This window comes from Cryptomeria japonica, chromosome 2 (genome assembly GCF_030272615.1).
Source record: "Cryptomeria japonica chromosome 2, Sugi_1.0, whole genome shotgun sequence".
In the NCBI taxonomy this organism is placed as follows: domain Eukaryota; kingdom Viridiplantae; phylum Streptophyta; class Pinopsida; order Cupressales; family Cupressaceae; genus Cryptomeria; species Cryptomeria japonica.
Genome location: NC_081406.1, coordinates 77,343,132 through 77,359,610, shown reverse-complemented (window position 1 = coordinate 77,359,610; position 16,479 = coordinate 77,343,132).

Genomic DNA, 16,479 nt, shown 5'->3' with positions numbered 1-16,479 from the left:
AAAGGCCTGATGAGACCCTTGGGTTGGATGAAGGTTGAGTCAAAACAAATTTTTTAACCATGTAGGAGGGTTTGAGTTAACCATTAATGGTTATTGGAGACTTTGGGGATTAAGTGGTTGAAGGTTGAAAGCCTTCAATGGTTATCAAAGACTTTGAGGAATTTAGTGGTTGAAGACTTGAAGCCTTTAATGGTTATCAAAGACTTTGAGGTTTTGAGAAGTGACTTCCCTTTGCTTAGGGATGTGACAAAGTTTAGAGGAGGGGTTAGGTTAATTAGAAGCGATTAGAAGATTCTAGAAGGGATTAGAAAGGGGTTTGGGATTTTGCAAGTGGATGGAGGGATAATAGGATTTAATTGAAATAAAGTAATTTAATTCAATTTGGTTGCAATTTGGGGAAATTAAATAAATTAGATTTATTCAATTTAAGATAACTATTTAATTAAATTTGAATTTAATTAAAAGTGGATAGGGGGGATTTAATTGAATAAAATGATTTATTCATTAAATGGGTATGGTGAATTTTATTTAAATAAATTGAGTAATTTACTTAATAAAATAGAAGAATGTGGATAATTTAATTAAATTGGATTTAATCAAATAGAGAAATGAACATAAAATATTCATTTAGGAATATGGTCATTTTTATACGTCTACACCTACAATTCAAGTGATCTCTTAATTATAAAATCAATTCAATTCCAAGTGAACATGCAATCAAGCATTGAAGGAGAATTCAAGTTGGTGCAGGTGCATTTGGAAGACCAAAGGACTCAATGAAGCCATTAAAGACTTTTGAAGGTCTTAGGAGTGAAGAGCCAATCAATTATGATGTCTTAAGGGAGCAGCCTTAAACAACAGACACTAAGCTTTGACTGCTTAGGTGTGTTGTGGGCCCATTCCTTCCCTTGACGTACAATCACCGTTAGCATTTGAATTCAAACAGTGTTCCCGCATTTGACTGCATAGAACAAAGCAAATGGCATAAGAAACTCTCATCTACCTCGCAACTATCATAGAATACCTCCCCGAGGAGATATTCTCATGTCATTTCCAGCTTTATGCTGTCGATGAAATACATAAGCGTCCTCACAATGCGGTCAATGCAACAAATAGATTTCCATTTCAATCAGTTTTATTTGCCAATGTACTCTCTACCTGTGCCAAAATGGGAGCTTTGGAATAGAGTATGGGCTTCCATCAAAGTAGAAGGTAAGGGCAATTAATATCAGATGCTTACAGTTGGAAATGCTCTGTTTGACATGTTTGGAAAATGTGGAAGTATAAACATGAAAGCGCATGAACTGTTTGGTGAGATGCATCAAAGAAACACGATCTATGACACAGTAAGTGTGGTATTTGTCTTTTCAATATGTTGTGGATAATATTAATCAAATATGGAATTTTTTTGATGCTATATGCACTATGTTTTGGATTGAATTTAGGTAAGCAAAGAGGTAATGGAAGAATAAAAGAGGTGCACAAAGGAAGAAGAGTGAAATAGGTGGTTTGGGATGGAGGTTACAATTATATATGATAATTCGTATGGATAATTTGTTGTCTATAAAGAGGCAAATAAGCTATCACAACTTCAACATGAATGAATGCCTCATCTATAGAAGCAAAAGGTACCTCTAATGGTTTCAAAATTTGTCAAAATAGTTATGATATACCAAATAATCAAGTGGAATATCCTTTAGGTAACTAATATTATCTTCAAACTATTTATTTTGATTTTCATCATATATGGACCTAATTGCCCCACCTTTAGGAGATAACTATAGGAGATAATTTATTACATTTAAAAGTCCATCATAAATTAATTAATTATACATGCTATGTGAATATTTACTATCACAAATTGATTTTAATTCATTTATCTACATGAATACACTCTTTATTTATTAGTTTTAGGAATGGAGCACTCACATGGGCAAACAAAATGCTAGGTTTGAGAAAAATAGTTAAGAGATTGTATATATTTTTTATATTTTCCAAATGGCTTGAGTATAATGATAATTTAATTTTTAAAATAGGTTTATATCATTTTCCTTTGTCTTGGTCATGGAAGATCATCTAAACCCCGAATGCACCTTCATCTTTAAAAACATGTAGTTTAAGGTCAATCATTCATATCTATCTTATCAAACATTAGATGAGTGAGCTTCTGAAATTAAGAAGTACCAAGATGCGTGGTCTAGTAAAAATTTTGTAGTCCTAAATCACTCAAAATCATAACCAAGGTTTTTGCATTGCATATCTATCATTTATTTCAATTTATTATTAAACCAAAGAAAATAAGATTCATTAAAATCCATAATTCCCTTTAAAATATTATTCATATCTAAGAAGGCATGGAGTGGGATGAGTATTCATAGAAATAACCCTTTATCCTTTCCATGTGCATTTCCCTTGGTTTTAGTCCCATTTTTTCTTTATTTTATTCAAAACAAAATTTATAGATGCCTCTACTTGTCTCACCATTCATTAATTGTTTGGGATTTTCATTCCATTCACCAAGGTTGGCATCCATTCTAAGACTCTGTGTCATGGCCAAGCTAAATGATTTGATCTAGTTTCTCTCCAATCTAGTCACCTAGTAGCATGTGAAATCTATCTCTTCCTAATTATTATTCTTCCATCTTGTTAATGACCATTTCATTAATGAATCCTTCCTCATAATTTTGGACAAGTGAGACAATGTTAGCTCAAGGAATATTTTCAATCCTCTTTCAAGATTCTTTCCCAAGTAATAATCTTGCATATTGGAAAACAAGTTACGCTTCTATTTTTCCAAGCTAATCTTCCTTATAATATTTAGATTTGCTCTAAAGTGCTCATTGTGACTCGTGTTTACTACTCTTCCTATTAGTCTCATTCCAATATCTCCTACAAAAATATGGAATTATTACATTTATATTTTATTTGTGTCTCCTAAATATCCACAAAATTTGGAACAATAATACAATTTTTTAATAATATTTAATTGTAGAGGGTAAAGGTTGTTGGTCGTTGTAGGGTCCGACTTTATACCCACCGATCAGATTTCATTGGAATTTTGTAAATCCATTTCAACAAACATTGTTTGTGCATATCCTCCAATCATAGCATTTCATTAAACCACATTTCTTTGAGGCATCTGACCAAACAGTTCATTTCTTAATTATAAAATCAATTCAATTCCAAGTGAACAGGAAATCAAGCATTCATTAAGAATTGAAGGAGAAATCACTATTGAACTTATCCCTGTCTCATATAACCCTATGTTGGCTAGGCCCCATAATAATTAGAAGATCCTAATTACTACTGTCCTAAACCTTGCATTGATCGTCACAATTTCACAGTGAGTTGAGTTAATTAGTCCATTAGCGAGATTGGGAAAGAGTTTGGTATTGAGTTAGGTATTGGTGGAAGGTTTAAGGAGGTACACTATCATCATAATTAATGTTAGAGAGTGTTGTGTGAAGAAGAATGACCACGAAAGGAGTGACTGTCCTAGCTAAGTGCTTGAGACTGTCACAAAAAGTGAGTGTTGCAGCAGTGAATCTTCCTTTGACCTTTGTGTGTTTGGGAGGGTAAAGACCCATGGTGGTATATGTTGAGTGGTTGGGAGGGTAAAGACCCACATATCAACTATCTACTTTGACATCCTAGGATGGTGTCCACCTACTCTAAAACCTTGTGGGCACTCTCTATTTGATACTAACATATACATAACATGTGCCTCTCATATAAACCTATGTTGGCTAGGCCCCACCATAATTAGAAGATCCTAATTACTAAAAACACTAGATTCTCCCCTAAAAGGTTGTTGAGTCATAGAAGGCCTAGCTTGATAGCCCTATAATCTCTCATACCTAAAATGAGAGACTTTGCCATAGTTGGTTACAAACTTCTCTCATGCCTCTTGTGTCCTCCCATGTACCTCCTTTTCCATAAGAGACTTTGCCATAGCAACCCTAAAGTCATTTGGATTGGCCATGTGTAGGAAAACTGAAATTTTGGGCTTTCCACCCCGTAATGAAATAATTGCTTGAATGTAATATACAAACTACAAGAACTCCAAAAACTAACTCTCATGTTGAGCCACTATGAAACATTATTATGTAAATTGTGAAACTCATCTATGCATCTCTGTCAAAAACATTTTGAAATAGAACACACTTTGAAGCACTCCAAAATGGTTTCTGCAGAGGGTTTCCAATGTGAGTTGGTGCATTTTATCCTCCCAATACCACAAGGTGGAATCAAGTCCTCTCAAAAATTGTATTGAAAATTATACCTTTAAGTTTCTCACATATAGATGCAACCCAAAGAATAAGTCCAAGCTAAGTAACCAAGACTTAACCTCAACCCCATTTGTGGATCTTAAAAATGTAGAGGATTGGAGATGAAGCAACTCTCGAATATGATCCTTTGGGTCATGATATGTGCTTGCTATAGTCTATACCTCTTGTATTTATGCATGATGAGGCTAGGTAATGTGTATTCATCAATATTCTATCTCCTCTATGTGTATTTCCCAAATTCAAGGCGAACTCCTAATAAGCTCCCAAGATGCAAGTATATGTTCCTCTACTACAAGTGGATCCTCATGGCTTGCAAGATTTGAGTTCCATACTTGGGCTACTCATCTTGGTGAAAACTCTCAAAGTGATATGACCCTTCCTTCCATTTCCTACACCCTATTTTCTAACCCACACCTCATAACCTTTACCTCACTTCCTATCATTATTACCTTCCATTTACCTTTCATATCCCCTACCTTAACCTCCTCCACTTTCATACATCCTATCCTAAACCTTAACCTCATACACACTTACTTTTACTTCACCTACCTAACCCCATTCCATCCTTCACATCCTTAATTTATCTCCCCCCATTCACTTTCCTACATTCCAAACCCCTAACATGTCCTAACTTACTCTTTCACCATTACATCCTTCATCACTTACCTCCCTATCTTACCTCCCTATCTTATCATCTTTCACCATTTTATACCACCTTCCTAATGGTACACTTATGCTCCCTTCCAAAACACTAACAAAAAATAGCACTCGATCACTACACAGTGCTCTGACAGTTCTGCAACAGGGATATCACCTCAATTTGTACATATTCACCTCAATTTGAGTAGTAGCAGATATCAGAGCATAGAGCAGTGAAGGACAACTATAGTAGTAGTTGCCCACAAGATCACGAGATGGATCTATCACCGACGCTGGTTTCTTTGTTGCCTCTGTTGGACGAAGGGAAGCAGTGAGGAACAGCTAACACCTCTCCTTGCAAGGGTTCCCCATTCCAGATGGAGGCTCAACTTCATTGCTTCAAATTCTGGGATAACCTTCATTCAATGTGTGGTGTCGCCCAAAAAAGCCATTGTTATATATGAAAAATATATCCCTGTCCAACATTCTCGAAGATGAAATGTACGTTGGTTTCTCTGCAGCTACGTGAGTCATTTGTGAAGAGAATTACATCCTGGCATGGAGCTTTACTACAAATGGAACCGCCCTATCCCTGAATACATCTGTAGTCACACACATCTATCCAGCTTAATTAAATAAATAAATGCTATTTATGTGATTAAAAATCCACTAGCCATCAATTAATTAAATTAATATTTAATTAATTCATCCCCAAACATTCTTCTATTAATTAAATAAATTATTCAATTTATTTTAATTAATTCATTAAATCAAATTCCAATCAATTAAATAAGTAAAATCTATTTATTTAATTAAATCCCCCTATTCCTCTTTTAAATAAATTAAATAAAAAGATTTATTTAAATCATTATCCCCCCCCCCCCCACTTGCATTTTCCTACAAATGCAACTTGCACTCATTTATTGAAATAAACTAATTTTATTTTAAATCAAAATCCTATTTTCCCTCACCCACCAAATCCAATTGCAAAATCTAATCCCCTTCTAGATTCTTCTAACCCCTTCCTATTTAGCCTAATCCATCCCCTAATTATTGTCACATTCCTAAGCAAAATGGAGTCACTTCTCAAAGACTTCAAAAGTCTTTGAAAAGCATTTAATGCTTTGTGTGTTCAACAAATTAACCCCCAAAGTCTTCAAAAACCACTAATGGCTCTTACATGACCATTTATGGCTCTTACATAACCATTTATGGTTATTTCAAACTTGTCCCCCCAAGCATTTATTGCTTTGACCATATTTATCCTTCTTGCCTTTACACAAGAATTTATCCATTGGATAAAAGCTTTATTCTTTGAATAAAGAGTTTATTCATTCAATTAACCTTGACTTTAACTCCCAAAGTCATGTCAAGCATTTAATGCTTATTCCCTCTCCTCTCAACCTATCTCACATTGACACTTGTCATCTTGGGATTGGGTTGAAAGCCCTCACATGGATTTGAAATCATTCAATCCTGACCCTTGTTGAGATTACTCAATCTCAACCATCCATTGCTCCATTTTTCCTATAAATAGAGCCCATTTCTTCATAATCCAAATCCTGAAAACTTGTATGCATTTAACCTATAGGCATTTTAGAGAGCATTTAGCATAGCAAACTAATATCTTTGTTATTTTAGTTAAAATCAATCATTTTAATAGCATCTAGTATTTTAGTTTTTCATTTCCCATTTGAAGCAAAATACGAAGCAAAATACTCAAATCTCAATCCTCTATAAGCATCCATAGTGCAAAAAGCTACTGAGAGCTACACTATTTTGGAACTTGGAGAGGAGAGGAACAAAGGAGAAGAAGCTAAAAGCATGTTAGGAGGTATTTGGAGATGCCTCATCATATTTGCTTCTTTAGTTAAATATGCTTTCATGTTTTTAGTATCTCTTTTGATATGCCTGTTTAGATTAGTTTTTGATTGATTAACACTAATGGTTTCTTGTGTGTGTGTTATTTATCTCAGACTAACCTTGTCCACTTTGCAGAGCATCATTTGGTGAACCCGACGTGAATCGAACACCCAAGAAATCATTTTTTTTTAACCAATAACACGTTTGCATGTTGAAATTGTCACACAGGTTGCACTTTAGCGCTATTGATCGTGTTCTAGCGCTATTGATACTTGTTGTTCTAGCGCTATTGTTATTACAATAGCACTATTGCATCATTATTAGCACTTTTGAAACTGTTTTGGTACTTTTGAAACTGTTTTGGCGCTATTGACCTTATTTCAGCGCTTTTGCCCTCTCTGTCTTTCTTTTTCTTTCAGCGCGTTTGTGTTAAATAGCGCTTCTGTTCAAAACACAGACTAGCGCTATTGTAATAGAACGTTGTATGAAAGACCTTGTAATCGAAAAAAATGAAAAATTTTAGGCTTGTGGAAGCCCCCCTTAGACATGGATTTTACTAACCGGTTGTTGTTTGTGCAGGTTTAAAAACTCACTCTTTAAAATCACAAAATTTATTTTGGTGTTTTAAAACTTGAACAAAACAAACTTTCCTTGTTTTCTAGTTAGGGTCACTCATTTTTTTGGTGCATTAAAACTGAACAAAACAAACATTTGTTTGCTTACAAGTTAGGAAACACACTTTATTTGGTGCTTAAAATCAACAATTCCATTTTCTTGCATCAAACTAAAGAATTTACAATCCACACTTCAACTTTTGGTGCACATAAAATACACAATCCACTTGTTTTGATTTTTGCAAATGATTTTACTTCATGCAAACATGTTTTTCATTAAGTTGACCAGGATTTCAAATTCTAGTTTACTCAAACATATTGCCTTTGAAGTTAAAACGAACACCATGATTGTTGGAGCAACATCTCCAAATAGTTAGATCACATTGCAATAACAGATTAAAAAGAACAAGTGTTTTTCGTGCTTGGCACACTTGTGCAAAAAGGTTGGTCGAGTGGTCCTACTTCTAACACACACTATCCTCTCCCTTGGCTTTCGTGGTCCTAGGTGCAAGAGAAAAGTGTTAGTAACACTCAAAATTTTTATCTTTTTAAGAGAGGCCTGCCAAGAGACACATCACTCTTGGGAATGACCTCGCGTGGTAAATCCTTCGAGCCGCTATAAAAATCAGGTGAGAGCGAAAGCTGTAGCCTTGGGTATAGCTGTTCCTAAAGTGTAACTGGCCGAAAGGACAAATGGGCCCCGCCACCAGTTACAAGGCTCTTAAGTGAGTCACTGCAGAATGAACTTATGTCCAAAAACATCAAACATGACTAAACACCTTTAAGTAGTAGCCCAACCGTTCTATTGATTGAGGATATTTGCAATATAATTTAGTGCAAGAGCATAGATGGTTTTGCTCCCAAGATACTCACCATACATATTTCCTTGAGTAGAAACATAGCTTTTTGAAAAGTCACTTGTGACTTGATAAAAGTGGTGACTCCCCCATCATAGGGATCATCTATTTGTTATGCTCGTGCAAGACTTAGTATATCACATCCTTACCTGCCACAACGAGATTCATAAGGTATGTAGTACCAAAGTCGAAGAAATATCAAGATGTGGGCTAAATTTATCACAACTGGCCATTTGACCTTAGGGATAAAAAGTGTTTGAAGTGTGTTCGTTTTAAAGACCAAGTGCAAATTGAGCCAACTTCAGGCTTTGGAAATACACCTTAAAAATACATCTAAAGGAAGGGTCATATACAAGTCCAAGGATTGGGTTGATCTAGACCCATACTCATTTGTGCCTTTGGGGGCAACATTCTTGTGTTTGTGTGCTTGCTTTGTTTTCTTGTCAAAGAAAAATCAGAAAATCACTTCCAAAAACAAAGTATTCATCCAACCAAACACATCCAAAACAAAGTGCAAACAACAAGAGTATCAAAACTTTATGACCATTCTTCACATCTTGTGAAAGAAGAAGCATCATCAGAATATCAACTTGAAAAGAAGACCATTAAGCTCAAAAACTTTGATCAAAAGGAGGAAATTCTTCTATATAAATAGACAAATCTTTGTCTCCCATAGAGTTTTTCTACGTCACATGCGCCTCTACCTTCAAGGCAAAACAAATGAATTTGATTCAGAATCATTGAACCGCAGAGCTTTTATGCAATATAGAGCTCTGAATTATCACAAAAACCAAGGAGGTAAGATTAATCCCAACTTTTTCCCAAATGTCTGTATCACATACAACACAGCTCGAGAAATACCACCAACACCCGAAAGAGAAGAGGTAGAGTTTGTCCCATTTGTGACACAAAGTTTTTATTGAAGTTGAAAACATTTCATCCATTATCTTACTCATACATCATCACTTCATCATCAATCCGTCCCAACTCTCAAAACATTAAGAGGTTCTTGTCCCAAGTTCTCTTTTAGATATTGCTCGAAATCAAAAACATCACATCACTTTTTAGATTGTTTCTACATCTAGGATAAGCTCATCCTAAGAGACACATCTACGCAGGTTAAAACTAGTTCATGAGTGAATCCTCTCATTACTAGGTAGTTAAATCTGTAACACATCTCAGATTTCTCTACACCTTATCACATCAAAACTTATCAAACAAGCAAGCAATTCAAAGAAGGAATTTCGGTTACATCCACCTTAAAAGTGCTAGAGATCCATGTGCAACACAATTCACCAACCATCAATCTTTCATTTCATCAAACAACTCATCATCGTTTTCACACAACTTCAACAAAAGCTTGTAAAACAAAATGGCCCAACCCGATCACAGTCAAGGCAACGAGAAATAGAAATAGAAGAAGAAGAAGAGGAAAACCTCAATGAATTTCAAGAAGCACTTGGAGGAAATGCGAATGACGAAAACCCAAGTACTCCTACTCCTGCAACAATAGAAAGGGCCCAACATAACCCTCTCTTTAACAGACTGTTTGACGAAATACTCAGGAGCAATGTGGATGCTCACTTCTTAAAACTCGCTCAAGAAGGAGCAAAACTCCCCTCTAACTTTGATCTTGCCCAATTAAGACAAGCATCAGAAAGACAAAGTCACCATGAAGAGGAAAGAGGTAGAGATCCCATCAGATATAACATTCCTCGAGGTAACCCACCACCTCCTCCTCCAAATGAAATGGAGATGTTGCAGCAACAAGTCGAGAATCTCGCCTAACAACTTCATAGTGGTGTCAAGACTAACCAATTCTCACTCAATGACATTTGTCCCTATCCTTTTGATCGGAATCTTTATATGCCACCCTTTCCACGAGGATTCGAAACACCCAAATTCAAAAAATATAGAGGAAAGGGGGATCCCCGCGATCATGTCAGAGAATTTCATTTCGCTTGTCTCGAAGTAGCATATGAAGACACATACCTAATGCGCCTTTTTCCCCAAAGCTTGGGAGGAACAACCACATCATGGTTTTCCCAACTATCAAGTGGCATTAGAACATTTGAGGAACTTATCCAGAAATTCCTCGCTCATTACTCTCATAACATTGAACATGACATCACCATGGCTGATCTGTGCAACACTAAACAAAAACCAGGTGAACTTTTCTCAGTATTCCTGCAACGATGGCGCCAAATGTCTAGCAGACATTCTCTTCAGTTACTTGAACGAGAACTAGTGGAAATATTCATTTCCAACTTAAACGAAGAAATGGAATTTCACCTGGATGTCAAAGACATAGACTCTTTTAATGATCACCAAGGGTTTGAAATGTGAACGGGCACTCATCAAGAAAGGACTCATCAAAATCTATAATGAACCAAAGGATAGTCCTCGCCCACGCTTCAATAGTGATAAACCAAGCTTCTGGAAAAAAAATAAGAATGTCGTCAACGATGGGGTTGTGGATGCCAGGACTATACAAAGTGCACAATCTGTGGTTCGGTTTGCAGGACAAAATCCTCCACCTCAGAATAACACAAATGTCCCTTCGAATCAAGGTCGCATCACATCTCACGATGAACCTAGACCTCGTCAGCAAAAACAAAAACGAACATACACTCCCTTAGGGGAACCCATTGAAACAGTATTGCGACAACTCATTTCTCAAAATTTGGTCACTCTACCTAAACTATCAAACTATGAGCCTCAGATCAAACCGGCATGGTGGAGAGATACTGAACACTGTGAATTCCATCAAGGGAGAGGACACAAGACAAGTAATTGTCACCGATTGAAAGATCTCATTCAGGATCTTATTGATCGAGGAGAAATTGAAATAGAAGGACATGACCCAAAAACAACCAATAATGATCATCTGATGTTCAAAAATCCACTTCCATCACAAGATCAAAGGGGTCCTTCCACTTCCAGGCAGGGCACTGATACCACCGATTATACACAGGCTGCATATAATTATACTGTAAATCACCTGTATGATGCCAGTGAACAAGTTGCAACTATAACCTTCAAAAATCCCAACTCAAATTGCAATGTTGTTACACGTCGTGGCAAGGTCACCATAAAGGCAGCTCCACAAGGCACCACCTCCATCCCAAAGCAGTACAATCTTGTGGAACAATTAGACAAAATGCCTACGCTTATATCCATTTTAGAACTATTGCGCCTATCGCCATCCCATAAAACTATCTTGGATCAAGCACTCCAAGAGGCGTCAGTCCCTGCAAACTTGAATACAAACCAATTTCAAGCCATGGTTGGAAGTCTAAAGCCACCACCTTGTCTCACTTTTTCTGAAAGTGACAACTCTTCCTTCCAAAAACCTCATAACGCTTCGCTACACATTGAAGGCTTTATCAACCAGCATAGGATCAAGCAAGTCTTGATCGATAATGGAGCAGGCCTGAATATTTGTATACTACAGTTGGTCATAGCATTGGGATATGCAATAGAATCAGTGGATCCCCGTAAGAAGATCACAATCAAAGCCTATGACAATGCAGAGCGTTCCTCCAAAGGAGCTGTGGTACTACCAATCCGAGTGGGCCCTGTGGTAAAACACATCATCTGTCAGGTTCTGGACCTTCCTCTGCCATATAATCTATTGTTAGGAAGACCTTGGATACATGCCATGCAAGTTGTTCCATCTGTAGACATCTAAAAATGGTCAACGCTTGCGGAGTCATACTTTAACATTTGCGCATTGCCTTATTTTAGGGTTTTTGCGTCGCATTAACATTTCTCCTATGATTCGCACTTGGTCTTTATCATTTGCGAGTATCGAGTCCTTCTTCTACATTCCTCATTTTTCTCACTTTCAAATTTGGTCTTGTCGATAACAATCTTCAGTCATGATTTTGATCAATCTTATCCTGTCGCATCAATGTGCGTGTTAATTTGTCATCATTTTGGACATCGTCAATCCTAATTAGGGTTTTGTCCTCTTATCAATCTTGTCATTTTGCAATCTATTTTGTCATCAATCCTTGTCTTCTTGTCAATTTTGTCATTTTTGCGATCAATTTGTCATCAATCGTCGTCTTTCTCAATTGTGTCAATTTGGATCAATTAGTCATTATTCCTCGTCAATTGGCGCATTTATCAATCAAATCATTTATCAAGTCAGAATCATGATCAAATCGAATCGATATCAATTATCTTTTATCAAGACCTAATTGTCATTCCTGCATTTTCTAATTCATCTTTTAGGGTTTCATGATTTTATTCATTTAACCCTGTTTGACATTTCCCCCTCTAGGATTAATAAATTATTTATTTATCCTAAGTCTTCGAGTCACAATTAAATATTTATTTAATTGGCTAACTAATTATTCCTCTTTTTGTGAATTAATTAATAAATGACAAATTATTAATTAATTTACCTAATTTATCTAATTTCTTCTAATTCCTAATTTCCTAATTTTCATCAATTTCTAATTCCTAATTTCCTAATTTCTATTTCATCTATTTTTCAATTCTCTCCTATTTTCCTCCTAATTTCATGGGAATGACATTTCAATTTGTCATAATTTGTCATAATTGACAATCAATCAATTTTGACATAGAAATTTGTCATAATTTTGTCATGAATTATCAATCAATCAATTTTGCATAGAAAGTGCAAATTTGTCATAAATTTGTCATAATTGACATTCTTGATTTGCAATTTCCATTTGAATCTCTTCATGCTAATTTGATCTTTTCTCCAATTTGTCTATAAATTGGATGAATTTCTTCAATCCCCAATTAATCACTTTTTCGAATCACTTTTTCGAATCCCTACCTAGTCGAATCAATCACGCTTCGAGTATTATTGCGCTACAATCTTGTCTACTTGCTTTCATATCATGCTTATGCACTAGAAGGTGAGATCCACAAACAAAGCTATTTGAAGGAGAAAGAAGGACAATGGAGCCACATGAAGGAGACATTCAAGTCTGCATTTGGTTTGCTTAGTTTTCAATCTTGAATGTCTTGTTTTCATGTCTTTATTGAGTGTGTTTAGGATTGATCATTGCATTTGAGCTTTCGTGATTGAGCTAGGCTAATGTTTATATTGCTTTGATGATCCTCAATTTCCTAGCTACACCATCTACCTACCATCAAGTTCCCACATAACGGTGTAGAGATCACAATCTTGGGCGATGCAAATCCCTTTGCATACTGTCATAATATCAGCTATCAACCAGAGATTACTATTCCTAATAATAGAGAAGCCATTTCCTCCACATCATATATAAGTCCCGCCTCTCTTTCCAGTTCAAACACCACTATACCCAAGCAAGAAAAGCTTAAGATGAAGATAGCAGAGGAAGGTCCTGGGGAATACAACTTGAGTCAACTCTTTTGTGTGGGACAAATGCCCACTTCTCCTAGAACACATGGTAAACCACAGCAGTTACTACAACAACCACTAATCATGCCAGCATGTGCTTTGACGCCTTTCATCCTTGGAAAGAGTCAAGAAGAAGAAACCCAAGATGAGGACTTAGCAAAATGGATCTATAAAGATCCCATCACCATTGATATACCGAAAGTTAAACTTCCTACATATCAGTATGGCAAAGGTCTCCTTATTATGCAAAGAATGGGGTATGATGGTTAGAGTGCTTTAGGATATTGCAAACAAGGACGACATGAACCTCTGCTGCCAGAATTAAAGCCCAAGGATAATACAGGCCTAGTCTTTGAAAAGGAGATCTTTCATAAGCTCAGATTCAAAGGAAAACCCAACAAACCACTATATCAGCCTATTGCAAAGAGGACACCTTTTATTATCAGAGCAACATCAAACACCATCGCAGCTGCCCCACCGAGGCTCAAAATCCCAGCATAATCAGCTACAATGCCAATCATCTCACCCAACAAACCAATAATCCCATCAGCAGCACCATTAGCAGTAGCAACTATATCAGAACCCGCAGCAACATCTATGGCACCAACAGTTCCAGCAGAAGCCACTGAGTCAATATTACCGATACTCCCTGTACTAGATTCTTTAATCCCCATCAACCTTCCTGTAGCACCAATCACTACAAAGGTACATCAACCAATCACACCTGCAGTATTTAACTCAAAAGACATCCCAGTATGGTATAGTAATCGGATGCTGGAAAGTGACTCAGAGACCGACTCACATGAGTGGGAATTTGATTCTGTATAGCTTAACACTTCAGATGAGGAAGATGCATCACTACCTCCGCCACACAAAGACATCCCTGTTTATGGAGAAGCACAGATAAAGACCACATGGGTTCCTGAATTGGAAACATCTTCCACAGACCCTACGTCTCATCCTACGTCTGATTCTGATAGGGAGAGTACCATCAACGACCTTCACCATAACGTCTTAACCTATACATCTAACACACTTAACCTAATCGATGAAGTAATGCCCATTATCCACCCTGAACTCATCGAATGGAACAAACCAAATCCCCCATGTCTTGACTTCTTCCAAAATGATGAGGCCATCATTGAATTTTTGGAATTAAGGGATAACCTACCAAGCGGGGATCACAAAGCTGGATTCGCCATTGAACTTAATAGCGCAACATACTTCGGGGCGGATGCCAAACCTTTCAGCTGCAAAAATATAACAATAAAACATGGATCTTCCAGTGAAAACCACACTGTGGCACTGTTTGGTCCAACAAAAGAAAAAAGAAAGAGCATATCCAATGGTGAAAACCTCTCTGAGGCGCCTGAGGATGAAGGGTTTGACATCCTCCCCGCTAGTACACAACAGGAACGATCAACGATTCTCATCAAGGAAACTAAAGAATACAATGAAGGGACTCCTGAAAATCCTCATCTCATACATCTAGCATCTCTTCTCACTCCAGAGGAACAACCTAAATTTATAGAGTTCTTCCAGAAGCGTCAGATCAACTTTGCATGGTCATATGTAGACATGTCTGGGCTTGATCCTGATTTAGTCATGCATCACCTCACCGTAGCAGAAGGAGCCAAACCTGTCAAGCAGAAGCTTCGTAAGATGCATCCTCAAATTGCAGTACTAGTCAAAGCAGAACTTAAGAAACTCCTGGATGTTGGTTTCATTAGACCCATTGATTATGCGGATTGGATATCCAACATTGTTCTTGTCGGCAAACCAAAAGGGGGCATCCGCATTTGTACTGACTTCAGAGATCTAAATAAGGCATGTCCTAAGGATGACTTCCCCCTACCAAATATCGACATCATAGTGGATCTGACAGCAGGACATGCCATGCTTTCACTCATGGATGGCTTTTCAGGATACAATCAAATAAAGATCGCACTAGAGGACCAACATAAGACAACCTTCACATGTCCATGGGGCACATATTGCTGGAATGTAATGCCTTTCGGTCTCAAGAATGCAGGAGCAACCTATCAAAGAGCACTGACCACCATCTTCCATGACATGATGCATACTATGATGAAAGATTATGTGGATGACTTACTAGCAAAATCACTTACCAGAGAAGGGCATCTCCACATCTTAGATAAAATCTTTGATAGATTGGAACAATACCATGTTTGACTCAACCCAAAGAAATGTGTCTTTGGAGTAACCTCCGGGAAGCTTCTAGGATACATTGTCTCAAGCAAAGGTATTGAGGTCGACCCAGCAAAGGTAAAAGCAATCATGGACATGCCACCACCAAAGAATATTAGTCAACTAAGGACATTACAAGGACGGCTTCAATCCATCTGAAGATTCATTGCACAGTTGGCAGATAAATGTCACCCATTCACACACCTGCTACACAAGAACATCCGCTTTCAGTGGGATGCCAGATGCCAACAAGAATTTCAGACACTTAAAGACTATCTCATGAATCCACCATTGCTCATGCCACCAGATCCAAGTAGATCGTTGTTACTCTATATCTCAGCAACAAGTACAGTATTGGGTGTACTACTGGCACAACATAATACAGAAGGAAAAGAGTGTGTTGTTTGCTACATCTCTCGCACACTGGTGGGCTATGAACTCAATTACACGCCTATTGAGCGAGCTTGCCTAGCAGTAATCTTAGCAACCACTAAACTGAGGCACTATCTGTTAACACACAAAGTACAACTCATTGCAAAGATTGATCCACTCAAGTATTTACTTAGCAAAGCAACATTGACAGGTCGCTTGGCCAAATGGGTGATGATTCTAGGTGAATTTGACAACGAGTATGTAGATCATAA